The sequence below is a fragment of the Phyllobates terribilis genome, unplaced genomic scaffold (genome assembly GCF_046119375.1).
Source record: "Phyllobates terribilis strain yellow unplaced genomic scaffold, ASM4611937v1 Scaffold_2__4_contigs__length_985480577, whole genome shotgun sequence".
Classification (NCBI taxonomy): domain Eukaryota; kingdom Metazoa; phylum Chordata; class Amphibia; order Anura; family Dendrobatidae; genus Phyllobates; species Phyllobates terribilis.
Window position 1 is genome coordinate 911,354,529 of NW_027362762.1, and position 17,494 is coordinate 911,372,022.

Below are 17,494 nucleotides of genomic sequence, written 5' to 3' on the forward strand. Positions count from 1 at the left end.
CTATTAGTCCATCTACACTGACCTCCATCAGGTTGCAAATTAAAAATAATTTTTATCTGAATCTACAGTACCTCTGAAAAAATATTTGGGCTTCTAGCTGTGTGTGGGACTTGTTCTATTAGTCCATCTATACTGACCTCCATCAAGTTGCAAATTGAATATAATTTTTATCTGCATCTAGCTCTGAAAAAATATTTGGCCTTCTAGCAGTGTGTGGGACTTTCTCTATTAGTCCATCTATACTGACCTCCATCAGTTTGCAAACTGAATATATTTTTTTCTGCATCTACCTCTGAAAAAATATTGGGCTTCTAGCTGTGTGTGGGACTTGTTGTATTAGTCCATATTTACTGACCTCCATCAGGTTGCAAACTGAATATATTTTTTTCTGCATCTACCTCTGAAAAAATATTGGGCTTCTAGCTGTGTGTGGGACTTGTTCTATTAATCCATCTATTCAGACCTCCATCAGGTTGCAAACTGAATATATTTTTTTTTGCATCTACCTCTGAAAAAATATTGGGCTTCTAGCTGTGTGTGGGACTTGTTGTATTAGTCCATCTATACTGACCTCCATCAGGTTGCAAACTGAATATATTTTTTTCTGCATCTACCTCTGAAAAAATATTGGGCTTCTAGCTGTGTGTGGGACTTGTTCTATTAATCCATCTATACAGACCTCCATCAGGTTGCAAACTGAATATATTTTTTTCTGCATCTACCTCTGAAAAAATATGTGTCCTTCTAGCAGTGTGTGGGACTTTCTCTATTAGTCCATCTATACTGACCTCCATCAGGTTGCAAACTGAATATAATTTTTTTCTGCATCTAGCTCTGAAAAAATATTTGGCCTTCTAGCAGTGTGTGGGACTTTCTCTCTTAGTCCATCTATACTGACCTCCATCAGGTTGCAAATTAAAAATAATTTTTATCTGCATCTACAGTACCTCTGAAAAAATATTTGGGCTTTTAGCTTTGTATGGGACTTGTTCTATTAGTCCATCTATACTGACCTCCATCAGGTTGCAAATTGAATATAACTTTTATCTGCATCTAGCTCTGAAAAAATATTTGGCCTTCTAGCAGTGTGTGGGACTTTCTCTATTAGTCCATCTATACTGACCTCCATCAGGTTGCAAATTGAATATAATTTTTATCTGCATCTAGCTCTGAAAAAATATTTGGCCTTCTAGCAGTATGTGGGACTTTCTCTATTAGTCCATCTATACTGACCTCCATCAGGTTGCAAATTAAAAATAATTTTTATCTGCATCTACCTCTGAAAAAATATTTGGGCTTCTAGCTGTGTGTGGGACTTGTTCTATTACTCCATCTATACTGACCTCCATCAGGTTGCAAACTGAATATATTTTTTTCTGCATCTACCTCTGAAAAAATATTGGGCTTCTAGCTGTGTGTGGGACTTGTATTAGTCCATCTATACTGACCTCCATCAGGTTGCAAATTAAAAATAATTTTTATCTGCATCTACAGTACCTCTGAAAAAATATTTGGGCTTCTAGCTGTGTGTGGGACTTGTTCTATTAGTCCATCTATACTGACCTCCATCAGGTTGCAAATTGAATATAATTTTTTCTGCATCTAGCTCTGAAAAAATATTTGGCCTTCTAGCAGTGTGTGGGACTTTCTCTATTAGTCCATCTATACTGACCTCCATCAGGTTGCAAATTAAAAATAATTTTTATCTGCATCTAGCTCTGAAAAAATATTTGGCCTTCTAGCAGTGTGTGGGACGTTCTCTATTAGTCCATCTACACTGACCTCCATCAGGTTGCAAATTAAAAATAATTTTTATCTGCATCTACAGTACCTCTGAAAAAATATTTGGGCTTCTAGCTGTGTGTGGGACTTGTTCTATTAGTCCATCTATACTGACCTCCATCAAGTTGCAAATTGAATATAATTTTTATCTGCATCTAGCTCTGAAAAAATATTTGGCCTTCTAGCAGTGTGTGGGACTTTCTCTATTAGTCCATCTATACTGACCTCCATCAGTTTGCAAACTGAATATATTTTTTTCTGCATCTACCTCTGAAAAAATATTGGGCTTCTAGCTGTGTGTGGGACTTGTTGTATTAGTCCATATTTACTGACCTCCATCAGGTTGCAAACTGAATATATTTTTTTCTGCATCTACCTCTGAAAAAATATTGGGCTTCTAGCTGTGTGTGGGACTTGTTCTATTAATCCATCTATTCAGACCTCCATCAGGTTGCAAACTGAATATATTTTTTTTTGCATCTACCTCTGAAAAAATATTGGGCTTCTAGCTGTGTGTGGGACTTGTTGTATTAGTCCATCTATACTGACCTCCATCAGGTTGCAAACTGAATATATTTTTTTCTGCATCTACCTCTGAAAAAATATTGGGCTTCTAGCTGTGTGTGGGACTTGTTCTATTAATCCATCTATACAGACCTCCATCAGGTTGCAAACTGAATATATTTTTTTCTGCATCTACCTCTGAAAAAATATGTGTCCTTCTAGCAGTGTGTGGGACTTTCTCTATTAGTCCATCTATACTGACCTCCATCAGGTTGCAAACTGAATATAATTTTTTTCTGCATCTAGCTCTGAAAAAATATTTGGCCTTCTAGCAGTGTGTGGGACTTTCTCTCTTAGTCCATCTATACTGACCTCCATCAGGTTGCAAATTAAAAATAATTTTTATCTGCATCTACAGTACCTCTGAAAAAATATTTGGGCTTTTAGCTTTGTATGGGACTTGTTCTATTAGTCCATCTATACTGACCTCCATCAGGTTGCAAATTGAATATAACTTTTATCTGCATCTAGCTCTGAAAAAATATTTGGCCTTCTAGCAGTGTGTGGGACTTTCTCTATTAGTCCATCTATACTGACCTCCATCAGGTTGCAAATTGAATATAATTTTTATCTGCATCTAGCTCTGAAAAAATATTTGGCCTTCTAGCAGTATGTGGGACTTTCTCTATTAGTCCATCTATACTGACCTCCATCAGGTTGCAAATTAAAAATAATTTTTATCTGCATCTACCTCTGAAAAAATATTTGGGCTTCTAGCTGTGTGTGGGACTTGTTCTATTACTCCATCTATACTGACCTCCATCAGGTTACAAACTGAATATATTTTTTTCTGCATCTACCTCTGAAAAAATATTGGGCTTCTAGCTGTGTGTGGGACTTGTTGTATTAGTCCATCTATACTGACCTCCATCAGGTTGCAAATTAAAAATAATTTTTATCTGCATCTACAGTACCTCTGAAAAAATATTTGGGCTTCTAGCTGTGTGTGGGACTTGTTCTATTAGTCCATCTATACTGACCTCCATCAGGTTGCAAATTGAATATAATTTTTATCTGCATCTAGCTCTGAAAAAATATTTGGCCTTCTAGCAGTGTGTGGGACTTTCTCTATTAGTCCATCTATACTGACCTCCATCAGTTTGCAAATTGAATATAATTTTTATCTGCATCTAGCTCTGAAAAAATATTTGGCCTTCTAGCAGTGTGTGGGACTTTCTCTATTAGTCCATCTATACTGACCTCCATCAGGTTGCAAATTGAATATAATTTTTATCTGCATCTAGCTCTGAAAAAATATTTGGCCTTCTAGCAGTGTGTGGGACTTTCTCAATTAGTCCATCTCTACTGACCTCCATCAGGTTGCAAATTAAAAATAATTTTTATCTGCATCTACCTCTGAAAAAATATTTGGGCTTCTAGCTGTGTGTGGGACTTGTTCTATTACTCCATCTATACTGACCTCCATCAGGTTGCAAATTAAAAATAATTTTTATCTGCATCTACAGTACCTCTGAAAAAATATTTGGGCTTCTAGCTGTGTGTGGGACTTGTTCTATTCGTCCATCTATACTGACCTCCATCAGGTTGCAAATTGAATATAATTTTTATCTGCATCTAGCTCTGAAAAAATATTTGGCCTTCTAGCAGTGTGTGGGACTTTCTCTATTAGTCCATCTATACTGACCTCCATCAGGTTGCAAATTGAATATAATTTTTATCTGCATCTAGCTCGGAAAAAATATTTGGCCTTCTAGCAGTGTGTGGGACTTTCTCTATTAGTCCATCTATACTGACCTCCATCAGGTTGCAAATTAAAAATAATTTTTATCTGCATCTACCTCTGAAAAAATATTTGGGCTTCTAGCTGTGTGTGGGACTTGTTCTATTACTCCATCTATACTGACCTCCATCAGGTTGCAAACTGAATATATTTTTTTCTGCATCTATCTCTGAAAAAATATTGGGCTTCTAGCTGTGTGTGGGACTTGTATTAGTCCATCTATACTGACCTCCATCAGGTTGCAAATTAAAAATAATTTTTATCTGCATCTACAGTACCTCTGAAAAAATATTTGGGCTTCTAGCTGTGTGTGGGACTTGTTCTATTAGTCCATCTATACTGACCTCCATCAGGTTGCAAATTGAATATAATTTTTTCTGCATCTAGCTCTGAAAAAATATTTGGCCTTCTAGCAGTGTGTGGGACTTTCTCTATTAGTCCATCTATACTGACCTCCATCAGGTTGCAAATTAAAAATAATTTTTATCTGCATCTAGCTCTGAAAAAATATTTGGCCTTCTAGCAGTGTGTGGGACGTTCTCTATTAGTCCATCTACACTGACCTCCATCAGGTTGCAAATTAAAAATAATTTTTATCTGCATCTACAGTACCTCTGAAAAAATATTTGGGCTTCTAGCTGTGTGTGGGACTTGTTCTATTAGTCCATCTATACTGACCTCCATCAAGTTGCAAATTGAATATAATTTTTATCTGCATCTAGCTCTGAAAAAATATTTGGCCTTCTAGCAGTGTGTGGGACTTTCTCTATTAGTCCATCTATACTGACCTCCATCAGGTTGCAAATTGAATATAATTTTTATCTGCATCTAGCTCTGAAAAAATATTTGGCCTTCTAGCAGTGTGTGGGACTTTCTCTATTAGTCCATCTATACTGACCTCCATCAGGTTGCAAATTAAAAATAATTTTTATCTGCATCTACCTCTGAAAAAATATTTGGGATTCTAGCTGTGTGTGGGACTTGTTCTATTACTCCATCTATACTGACCTCCATCAGGTTGCAAACTGAATATATTTTTTTCTGCATCTACCTCTGAAAAAATATTGGGCTTCTAGCTGTGTGTGGGACTTGTTGTATTAGTCCATCTATACTGACCTCCATCAGGTTGCAAATTAAAAATAATTTTTATCTGCATCTACAGTACCTCTGAAAAAATATTTGGGCTTCTAGCTGTGTGTGGGACTTGTTCTATTAGTCCATCTATACTGACCTCCATCAGGTTGCAAATTCAAAATAATTTTTTGTCTGCATCTAGCTCTGAAAAAATATTTGGCCTTCTAGCAGTGTGTGGGACTTTCTCTATTAGTCCATCTATACTGACCTGCATCAGGTTGCAAACTGAATATATTTTTTTTCTGCATCTACCTCTGAAAAAATATTGGGCTTGTAGCTGTGTGTGGGACTTGTTCTATTAATCCATCTATACAAACCTCCATCAGGTTGCAAACTGAATAAAAAATTTTTCTCCATCTACCTCTGAAAAAATGTTTGGGCTTCTAGCTGTGTGTGGCACTTGTTCTATTAGTCCATCTATACTGACCTCCATCAGGTTGCAAATTGAATATAATTTTTTTCTGCATCTAACCCATCCAATAGTTTTGGCCTAATACCACAGTTTGGCAACTCAGCTCTGCTCGGTTCCCATCCATTGTTTTTTTGTGCAAACAACTCCAGAGTTGTGAATTAGTTAACCACCAAAATGAGTGGAAAAAGGCCTGCTGCTGGTGGAAAGGGGAATAGGCGTGTTGGGAAGGGGAAAAAAGGTTGTGTCCGTGGGGTAGGTGTTAAAGCAACAGTAACATCTGCAGAAGAAAGACCATCTTCCAGCGAAACTAAAATGTCTACTTCTTTTAGCGGACAATGTGATAAGATCCCTTTCTTACGGCCACGCCAATCGCTACAAATTCCAGATGAGGCACAAAAACAGCAGGTGCTTCAACGGATATCAAGTGCTCCTTTAAGTGGGCTCTCCTCCACATCAACTTCAACATCACAAATACTCCAGTCCTCAAAGGTGTCACCCCAATTGCACTTGCTTCCTCACAGCTCCCAAATCTCCAGCTGCCCGTCTGAGTATGAGGTAGAACAGATGGTTGAGTCTGCAGAGCTGTTTACTCATACTATAGCCTGGAAATCAGAGGTCGACTCCAGCGCTTCTGTGAATCCATCCGAGGAAATGATCTGCACTGATGCCCAGAATCTTTATGAGTCGGATCCAGGACCAGACGCAGAAGGTTCTGACCATAATGTAGACCCTCATTCCCAAACTGTAACTCCTGTTGGTGGAGACAATGAGGAAGACGATGATAAGACTCAAATACCTGATTGGAGCGACAACTTTAGTTTTTTGTCAGGGCAGGAACAGGTTGGCTCTGAGGACGACGGGTGTGATAACGCACAGGGTGATGATGATGAGGTTGGAGATCCCACTTACTGTCATCCCACAGTCAGCCAAGAGATGAGGTCAGCAGAGGAGGTGGAGGAAGATGCTAGTGACGACGAGGTCAGGTTGCGCCTTCCTGGACAGAGACGTAGTACTGGAAGCACGTCAACAACTGCATCCTCAAACACAACTCTGCCTCTCACCACAAGTCGTGGTGGCTCTTCAGGTCGCATGGGTGCTAAGCCTTGCATAGCCTGGGCATTTTTTCAGATCGATAAAGATGACCCAACTCGTGTTATCTGTAACATTTGTCAGCAAAAGCTAAGTAGAGGCCAAAAAATACATAGTTTGAGTACTTCATGCATGAACCGGCACATGGACATGAAGCATAAGTTGCAGTGGGAAGCTCAGTGTGCTACAATGCGGCCTAGCCGGCCGAGCCAACCACCGTCTGCCATATCTTGTGCATCCGCGGCCTCTTCATCCTCTGTGACTGGGGGGGACAGCAGTCACACCTGTTTTGGGGCGCAGACCTGCCACCTCTTTACCCGCAACAGCCAGCGTGATTGGCAGGTCATCATTTTCTTTGGAGGTGGTAACACCAGCTGGTGTTGAGCGCTGTCCGACATCGATAGCACCACCTTTGGATCAAGGCAACCTAACATGTCCGCCTGCATCTTCCTCACAGACCGGCAGTTTGCCGGGGACACCCTTATCAACCCCGTCTAAGCACAATAGCCAGCCCTCGGTCCCTCAGATGTGGACAAGTAAAAGACCATTTCCTCCTAGCCATGAGAAAGCTAAGAGGTTGAATTTCACCATCTGCAAGCTCTTGGCTACAGAAATGCTGCCTTTCCGCCTGGTGGACACAGAGGATTTTCGAGACCTTATGTCCGTCGCAGTGCCCCAGTACCAGATGCCCAGTCGGCACTACTTCTCAAAGAAAGGTGTGCCTGCGCTCCACCAGCATGTCGCACACAACATCACCGCTTCTTTGAGAAACTCTGTGTGTGACAGGGTGCATTTCACCACAGACAATTGGACGAGTAGGCATGGACAGGGGCGTTACATGTCGCTGACTGGGCACTGGGTAACTATGGTGACAGCAGGACAAGGGGCTGCTGTCCAAGTCTTGCCGTCCCCACGAGTTGTGCGTCAATCCTCTTTATGTCAAAGTTCCTCCACTGCGTCTGCCTCCTCAACCTCCTCTCGGTCTTCCACCTGCACCCAAAGCCTGTCTGGTCATGCCACAAGCTTTCTAACTGCGCAGAAGGCATCCTGCACACCTCCTTACTATGCTGGCAGTAGGGCTCAACGTCATCAGGCGGTTTTTACATTGAAATGTCTGGGAAATGTGAGTCACACAGCTGAGGAGTTGTGGTCAGCTCTGGAGAACCAATTTCATGAATGGTTGTCTCCACTGGACCTGAAACCAGGGAAGGCCGTGTGCGACAAAGCTGCAAACCTGGGTGCGGCCCTTCGCCGGGGCAATGTCACACACGTGCCTTGTATGGCTCACGTGTTGAACCTGGTTGTCCAGCAATTTTTAGCCCACTATCCCAGACTAGATGGCCTTCTGCAGAGGGCACGGTCGCTGTGTGCTCACTTCCGCCGTTCGCATCCCGCAGCTCAGCGACTTATATCTCTACAGAAGTCGTTGGGCCTGCCACTTCACCGGCTAAAATTCGATGTGCCTACCCGGTGTAATTCAACTCTGCACATGTTGCAGCGACTGTGGCAGCACCGACAAGCCCTGGTGCAATACGTTCTGACGTATAGCCTGGGCCAACGAGATCCAGAGGTGGGGCAAATCACGCTGGAGGAGTGGTCTCAGATCAGGGACCTATGCACCCTTCTGCACAGTTTTGAAATGGCGACGAAGATGTTTAGTGCTGACGATGCCATTATCAGCATGACTATTCCGGTGATTTACATGCTGGAGCACATGTTAAACAGAATTCGGAGTCAGGTGGTGGCACAAGAGGAGGTGGAGGAAGTAGAGGAGGAGGAGTTGTATGCGGAAGGGCTAACATCTGCAAGGTCCAGATGGTCGGCAGCACCAAGGCGGCAGGCATGTGAGGGTGGGGGAGATGGTTTTACCAGGGCGCATGGTAGCAGCCAAACTAGTGAGGAAGGTGCAGGAGCCCAGGAAGAAGTGGAGGAGGAACTGATGGAAGACTCATCAGATGAGGGAGACCTTGATCACATTTATGTTGTGCGAGGTTGGGGGGAGAGGACAGAGGAAGGAAGCATGATTGTTACCTCGCCACCAACACAACAGGGACTTGGTGCTCCTGGATGCGCAACTCACATGAGTGCCTTCTTGCTGCACTACCTGCAACATGACCCTCGAATTGTGAGAATTAGAAATAATCCTGACTACTGGGTTGCCACACTGTTAGATCCCCGGTACAAAAGTAAATTTGCAGAAATTATTCCTGCCATAGAAAGGGATGCACGCATGAAGGAGTATCAGCAGAGACTGTTGCAGAACCTTACATGTGCTTTTCCACAAAATACCAGTGGTGCACGTAGTGAATCTCACAGTTCCAACTTGCCAACCGTGGGACCGTCAAGTGCTCAGCACTCAAACCGTAACAGAACCACAGTATCTGCTGGTAACATCAATTTTGCGGAATCATTTCACCACTTTTTTAGCCCATCCTTTGCAAGGCCACAGGAGACAAGAAGTCTGACACATAGTCAACGCCTAGAGACGATGGTAGAGGAGTATCTCCAAGTAAACATTGAAGCCATGACTGTGTCATTGGACCCTTGCTCTTTTTGGGCTTCCAATCTGGATAAATGGCCGGAGCTAGCCACTTACGCCTTGGAGATCTTGTCATGCCCCGCAGCCAGCGTTCTGTCTGAACGTGTGTTCAGCGCTGGTGGTGGTGTGCTGACAGATAAGCGCACGCGGCTCTCCACTGATAATGTAGACAGACTCACGTTCATAAAGATGAACAAATCATGGATCCAAAACGACTTTTCTACCCCTGTGTCATCCTGGGGAGAGTAAAAGCTTGATGATTGGTTAAAATCACCCTACCAACCGTTTTAAGCTTTCAAATTACTAATCATGTTTATCTGTATCTTGGCTGGAAAATAATTTGGGCTTTGTAGCAGTGTGCAGCACTGATCCTATTAGGCCATCTATACTAAAGCTTCACCAGATTTAAAATTAATAATAATTTTTAGCTGCATCTAGCCCGGAAAATAATTTTGGGGCTCCGAGATGCGCAAGACACATAAGTGCCTTCTTGCTGCACTACCTGCAGCATGACCCTCATATTGTCAGAATTCGAAGTAATCATGACTACTGGGTTGCCACACTCTTAGATCCCCCAAACTTTTCGATCAACCTTTTCATTTTAATAAAGACCAAAAAAATGGTCATTTTTGAAATTATAAGCATTAGCAGGTTGTTAGAAACTGAAATCAAACAGTTTTCAACTCAAAACTTTATTCTAGGTGATGTTACATTTTCACATAGGACCCCTTGTTCGAAAGGAGCTTCTGAACTCTCTCGTCCATTGAATTTGTCAGGTTTTGGATGGTTTCTGCTTCAATTGTTTTGCATGAGGACAGAATACCCTCCGAGAGCTGTTGCTTAGATGTGAACTGCCTCCCGCCATCATAGACACTCCTTTTAATGATGCTCCAAAGGTTCTGAATGGGGTAGAGGTCAGGGGAGCATGGGGGTCACACCATAAGTTTGTCCCCTTTTATGCCCATATCAGCCAGAGATGCAGATGTTTTATGTGCAGCATGAGATGGTGCATTATCATGCAAAAAAATGATCTTGCTGTGAAATACACGGTTCTTCTTCTTGAACCATGGCAGGAAGTGCTGTTTGAGAAAATCCACATACATTATGGAGTTCATCTTTAGCGCCTTCAGGGATCCTAAAGGGGCCGACAATCTCTCTCCCCATGATTCCAGCCCAAAACATTACTCCACCTCCTCCTTGTTGGCGCTGTAGCCGTGTTTGCGTGGGGTGTCCATCAACCAGCCATCCTCCACTCCATCCATCTGGACCATCGAGCGCTGCACGGCACTCATCCGTGAACAAAACAGTTTTGAAATCCGTCTTCATGTAATGTTTGGCCCACTGGAGCCGTTTCTGCTTGTGTGAAGTGGATAGAGGAGGTCGACAGGATGGCGTATGCACAGCTGCAAACCTCTGAAGGACCCTGCACCTTGTTGTTCGGGGGACGTTGGAGGCACCAGCAGCTTCAAAAACTTGTCTGCTGCTATGACAAGGCTTTTTTGCCGCTGCTCTTTCAACCTGACGTAATTGCCTGTAGGAAAGAGTCCTCAATTTTCCCTTATCAGCACGCACACGTGTGTACTGTGAATCAGCTACATACTTCTTGATTGTCAAGACACTTCATCCTGATCATCGCACAATGTTGATTGCAGTCATGCCTTGACCTAAACACTCCACAATTTGTTGCTTCTCAGCAGCCGACACATCCTTTTTCTTTCCCATTTTGGCAGAAAATGTAGGCTGCTTAATAATGTGAGACAGCCTTCTTAAGTAGTCTTGCCTTTCATTGGACACACCTGCCAAATTAATTAGCAATGGTGTCTGCAATTGCTTACAGTGATATAAAGAGCCCTGACACACATCACCATCAATGAGTTTAACTGACAAACAAACAAATTCTTCCCTTATCACTCCTAAACACTTTTTGCATAATAATTTGGAACACAGTGTACATGTGCTTTTCCACAAAACACCAGTGGTTCACGTAGTGAATCTTACAGTTCTAACTTGCCAACCGTGGTCTGTATGGAGTTGTTCAATAAAGGGCCCAAAATTAAGATAACATAGATGGGAGAGGTCTCTATGAATAGGAATTCCTAAGTATTTGATACCCTGTGAGGGCCAGGCAAAGGGAAAGTTGGACTGGATGGAATCCTGTATGGATTTGGGGAGGGAGACATCGAGGGCCTCATACTTCGCTGCATTGATTTTAAAATTTGACCATGTAACAAAGTGATCTATTTCAGCCATAACAGCATGGATGGATATATGTGATTGAGTGATATATACTAGGACATCATCAGCAAATAGAGAGCACTTGTACTCGGTGCCTCCCACCTCAATCCACCTAATATTGGGGTTATGGCGAATTGATGAGAGCAGGTGCTCCGTCACTAGGATGTATAAGAGAGGGGACAGAGAACATCCCTGCCTTGTCCCATTGGTGATTGTGAAAGGTGATGAAAATGTTCTGACGCGCCCCCTGGGCCTTGGGACACCCGGAGCCGGACCCTTTTTGGTGGATGCTGGTGGTTGTAGTCTCCGTGGCGGCGACCCGGTTCCGTGGCTCAGGGCGGTCAAACCAGTGGCGGAACTATTTATGTGGTTTTGATGTTTAAATGTCCGACTACGCCACCCGTGGATTGCGGTCAGAGTGAACCGCCGCTCCAGGGCAGACCGCTGAGGCTGGTGTTGTGGGTGCAGCAGAGCGTAGCATAACTCCCCACGGGAGGAGTATAGCCTCAGGGCAGTGTATGCGGAGGATGGGGGTGATGGTGCAGGGCAGCAGCAGTAACAACACGGAGTCAGTGATGCAGTCCAGGGCCTTTACTCACAGTTCTTATTATCCAGACCACGTCTGCAGGTAACGGCTGCCCACGTCGTACTGTGCTCACCAGGTGAGGGGCTCAGACAACTCCCAGATAACTTTGGAGCGCTTCACAGGACCCCCTTTGTGTGTCCTTTGTCTGGCCTTTCTTACCAACCCTTCTGTCCGGCTGCCTCGGGCCTCCTCTTGGTAAACTTGGCGCCAGTTTCCCTGTCCCTATGTGGTGCCTTCCTAGCGGGTGTAGCGAGGGGCTGCGCCACAAAAATTGTCACAGCCTCCTGTTTCTAGCTGAGGGTCGTTTCCTGCCTCCACTAGTTTCCGGGACCGGTCTCCCCCTTTGGCCTGACCCCTCCACGCAGGTGGATTCGGACGTGCGGTGGCGACTCGCCCGTCCGCACCCCTGGGATCCCTTCGTTCCTCGTTCCTGGAGCCTTCTCCGCTCCTCTTCCTTCCTTCTCCCTCTTCCAGGCCTGGGCCTCTGTTACTAGGCCCGCCTCCGGAGCAGAGCTCATGCAGAGCCCCTGCTCCCTGCCACTTCTGCTCAGACTTCTCTGCACTGAACTAAGATGGTGCCCACCTTTTATACTCCCTTCTCAATGCACCCAGGAACTGCTTCCTCCCTGCTCCTGCACTACAGGGTTCCCCTTCCTCAGTGTTCCCTCCCCCCACTCCAGCCAGGGAAAGGGACTGTCGTGCCCATCTCAGGGGCATATTGGTCGCCCTGCCCCACGGCAATGTGGTGTAATGCATGCAGGTGTCGGGTCCTGATCCACACTACATCCTCACCTGAGAGTGAGATATCACACCTCTGGGTGAGGTGCAATACCTCTGTAGCAACTGAGCCCTCAGGGTGCTACAGTTCCATTTATCTTCAGCCTATGTGACGTATTGCGATACAGGGCCGTGATTTGGGCTATAAAAGGGTCCCCTAGACCCCTACCCCAAGCTTTTTAAGAGAATCATATATGGCGTGCCAGGAGACTCTATGGAATGCTTTCTCAGCATCCAACGAGAGTATCTAATTACAAATTTTTAACTGCATCTAGCCCAGGAAATACTTTGTGCCTAGTAGCAGTGTCTGCTAGTCAGCGGATTATCCAGGCTGTTAAGCAAGCTACACCACCTGTAGTTTGGACACTTAATTTTTTCAAAGGAAATGCTTCGGGACCACGGGATACTCAGTGAAAAGCATCAGGAGGCACCCCAAGGCATAGGGGCTGGGACTGGCAGTAGGATGCCTTGCGGTGGACAGCCGAGCTCGATCCTTATAAAAGCTTTTTAACTGCAGCAGCTTTTGTTTACACTACTGGAGCTGGAATTATGCGGCTGCTGGCATGAGACTTGCCCTCCAATAGATCCTTGTAAATGGATTTAAAGTGTATTCATTCAAATTAGAGAGACAATTTAAATTAAAAAGCTTAGAGCTGCCTCCACCACTGGGGGGCTCGCTCGACCCACCAGCGGACAGGCACCAGTATTGGTAGAGGGGGGCTGGCCGTCAGGGTTCACCGCGGCTCTGGCACAAACCCGGCGACGCGGAGGTGGCACGGGCAGGAGTGGACTGAACGTGTCGGCTTCTCACTTTTTGGATTTTAGAAGGGCATGACATGCCTATATCTGTGTCTCCCCCTCCTTTTACTCCTCCACCTCTTTTCTTTTCGCATGACTATATGTACTTGTCACTTTTCCATGTGTTAGTTGTGTCTTCTGAGCAGTTTGTCAGCTTTTGGACACCTTTGAAGGTGTTTTCTATGTGTTTCTATGTGTTTTTGTTTGCCTGCCATTGGTTTTAACGGTGTTCGAAGGTGTTCGACGAACAGTTCGACGAACAGTTCGGCGAACACACGGTGTTCGACGAACCGAACTCGAACACTACGGGGGTGGCTCAACACTACTCGGGTGCTCGACTTGAGCAACGAGCCCAATGTATGTCTGGAGAGGGGCTAAAAATTGGCCAAATCGATGGAAACAGTGCTCAAATGGCATTGGAACAGCATGGGGAAGACCCCTGGAATTATTTCTGACTCCCGAGTATTACGCCACTTTTACAGACTCACAATAAAACATACAAAAACTGAATTAAAATGGATTTTCCTGGAGAAAATGTTAACCCCTTTACCAACCAAGTTGGTTTGTACGTTAATGACCAGGCCAATTTTTACCATTCTGACCACTGTCACTTTATGAGGTAATTACATTGGAACGCTTCAACGGATCCCCCTATTTCTGAGATTGTTTTTTCATGACATATTGTTCTTCATGATTGTGGTAAAAGTTCTTCGATGACACTTGCCTTTATTTGTTAAAAAACGGAAATTTGGCAAAAATGTTGAAAATTTTGCAATTTTCAAAATTTTAATTTTTATGTCCTGAAATCAGAGAGATACAGTATGTCACACAAAATAGTTTATAAATAACATTTCCCACATGTCTACTTTACATCAGCATGATTTTGGAACCAACATTTTTTTTTATTAGGGAGCTATAAGGGTTAAAAGTTGACCAGCGATTTCTAATTTTTCCAACAAAATTTACAAAACCATTTTTTTAGCGATCACATCACATTTGAGTGACTTTGACGGGCATTTATGACAGAAAATACTAAAAAAGTGACACCATTCTTAAAACTGCACCCCTCAAGGTGCTCAAAACCACATTCAAGAAGTTTATTAACCCTTGAGATGCTTCACAGGAATTTTTGGAATATGGAAGAAAAAAATTAACATTTAACTTTTTTCACAAAAATGTTATTTTAGATCCATTTTTTTATTTTAGCAGGGGTAACAGGAAAAAAATGGACCCTAAAATTTGTTGTGTAATTTCCCCTGAGCACGCAGATACCCCATATGTGGGGGAAAACCACTGTTTGGGCACACGGCAGGGTTCGGAAGGAAGGAGCACCATTTGACTTTTTGAATGTAAAATTTGCTTGAATAATTAGCGGACGCCATGTTGCGCTTGGTGAGCCCCTGATGTGCCTAAACAGTGGAAACCCCCCACAATTGATGCAATTTTGGAAACTAGACCCCTCAGGGAACTTATCTAGATGTGTGATGAGCACCATGAACCCCCAAATGCTTTACTGAAGTTTATAACATGGAGAAAATAAAAAAAATCAAACTTTTTCCACAAAAATGATGTTTTAGCCCCAATTTTTTTATTTTCCCAAGGTAAGAGGAGAAAATGGACCCCAAAAACTTTTGTGAAATTTCTCCTGAGTACGCCAATACCCCACATGTGGGGAAAATGCAGTGTACGGCAGAGTTCAGAAGGGAAGGAGCACTGTGTAACTTTTTGAAAGCAAAATTGGCTGGAATTGAGAGCGGACGCCATGTCGCGTTTGGAGAGCCCCTGATGTGCCTAAATATTGGAAACCCCCCACAAGTGACCCCATTTTGGAAACTACACCCCTCAAGGATTTTATCAAGGGGTATAGTGAACATTTTGAACCCAGAGGTATGACACAGAATTTGATAACATTACTACTTGAGTTTGCATTGGGTACTCAGGTATGCACAATGTATCGCGCGTGCTCGAGTGACATGCTCGAGTCCCCGCCCACATGTTTCACGGTTATTAGACACCCAAAAAAAAACATGCGGGATCGCTCGTGCATGGCAGGCAATCTCCACAAGATTTTTATGGCCGCGAAGCATATGGGGTGGAAACTTGAGCATGTCACTCGAGCACCCGCGATACTCAGTGCATACCTGAGCACCTGATGCAAACTCAAGTAGCGAGCACTTGCGCTCAACACTAGTCGCCATATCATCATCTTTTTTTTTTACTTTTGAAAAAAATCCCAACCCTAGCACATCCCTAACCCTAGAGTTTATTTTTGACGCCATTCCTCGTGTGGTATAAGTGATTAGACGACTTTATTTTTCGGGTCGGTGCAACTACAGCGATACCAGAATAATATTGGGATTTTATGATTGACAGCTGTCACACACTAAAGGACGCATTTTTTTGCAAAATCTAGTTTTTGCATGGCCATTTTTTTTGAGAGCTATAATTTTTCACTATTTTGGCCGACAGAGTCATTTGACAGCTTGTTTTTTGCAGGATGAGTTGATGTTTTTATTGGTACCATTTTCAGGCAAGTGACATATTTTGATCGCTTTCTATTCCGATTTTTGGGAGGCAGAATAAACAAAAACCTACAATTCAGGAATTGTTTTTTTTTATTTTAAAATTTATGCTGCTCAGCGTGTGGTAAAATTGATAAGGTAGCTTTATTCTTTGGGTCAGTACGTTTAGAGAAATACCACATTTATATCGTCTTTCTATGTTTTGGCGCTTTTACACAATAAAAAATATTTTTTTTGCACCACTTTATTCTGAGAGCTATAACTTTTTTATTTTTCAGCTGATGGAGCTGTATGGTGGCTTTTTTTTTGCGGGACAAGATGACGTTTTTAGCGCTACCATTTTTGTTTATATTTGCCTTTTTGATCGTGTTGTATTCCATTTTTTTGTTTGGCGGTATGATGATAAACCATCGTATTTTGTTTCGTTTTTTATTTTTTATCGTGTTCACTAAAGGGGTTAACTGGTGGGAAAGTTTTATAGGTCAGGTCGTTCTGGATGCGGCTATACCAAATATGTGTTCTTTTACTGTTTTTTTTTTCATAATAATATTTATTGATGGGTACATTATATTTTTATTTTTGGTGGATTATTTTTTTTTATTTTTTGTTTCATATTTTTACACATTTTTTTTCTTTTAATTTTTTAACACTTTTTTTACTTTTATACTTTGTCCCACTATGGGACTTTCACTTTTTTTTACTCTGATCGCCTGTACAGCATAGGCCTGTGCTATACAGGCTGTCAGCGCTGCATATGCAGAAGATAATTTGGTCATGCACAGCGCATGATGAAAGTATCTTCCTGCTGTCTGGTGACCCAGATGTTGTCATGACGACATCCGGGTCACCATGACATCCACGGAACAAGGCTTCAGACAGCGCGGGATGGTGGGGAAGAGGTGAGTATGCATCGCTTACCTCCGCAATGCTTCGATCGCAGCTTTGCAGGGATTAATGTGCCGGGAGCTGTGCGGGACCACTCGCAGCACATAGCACCGAGTGTCAGCTGAGACAATCAGCTGACACATAGCGGTGATCGCGCCCGCACAGCCTGTGTGTGGGCGAAATCAACAGGGCATACTAATACGTACCTGGCTCTTAAAGCCCAGGGCACAGGTACATATTAGTAGGCCCTGGGCTTTAAAGGGGTCAAGGAACATTCTTTCCAGGGTGATGACTTGTATATAAGGCAAAATAAATTACCAAAACCAAAAATGCTCTCCACACCTTGGGCTATGTTCACACATAGTGTTTTTGATGCGCTTTTGCATTGCTTTCAAGGGTGAAAAATACATTCACCGGTTAATGTAATTTT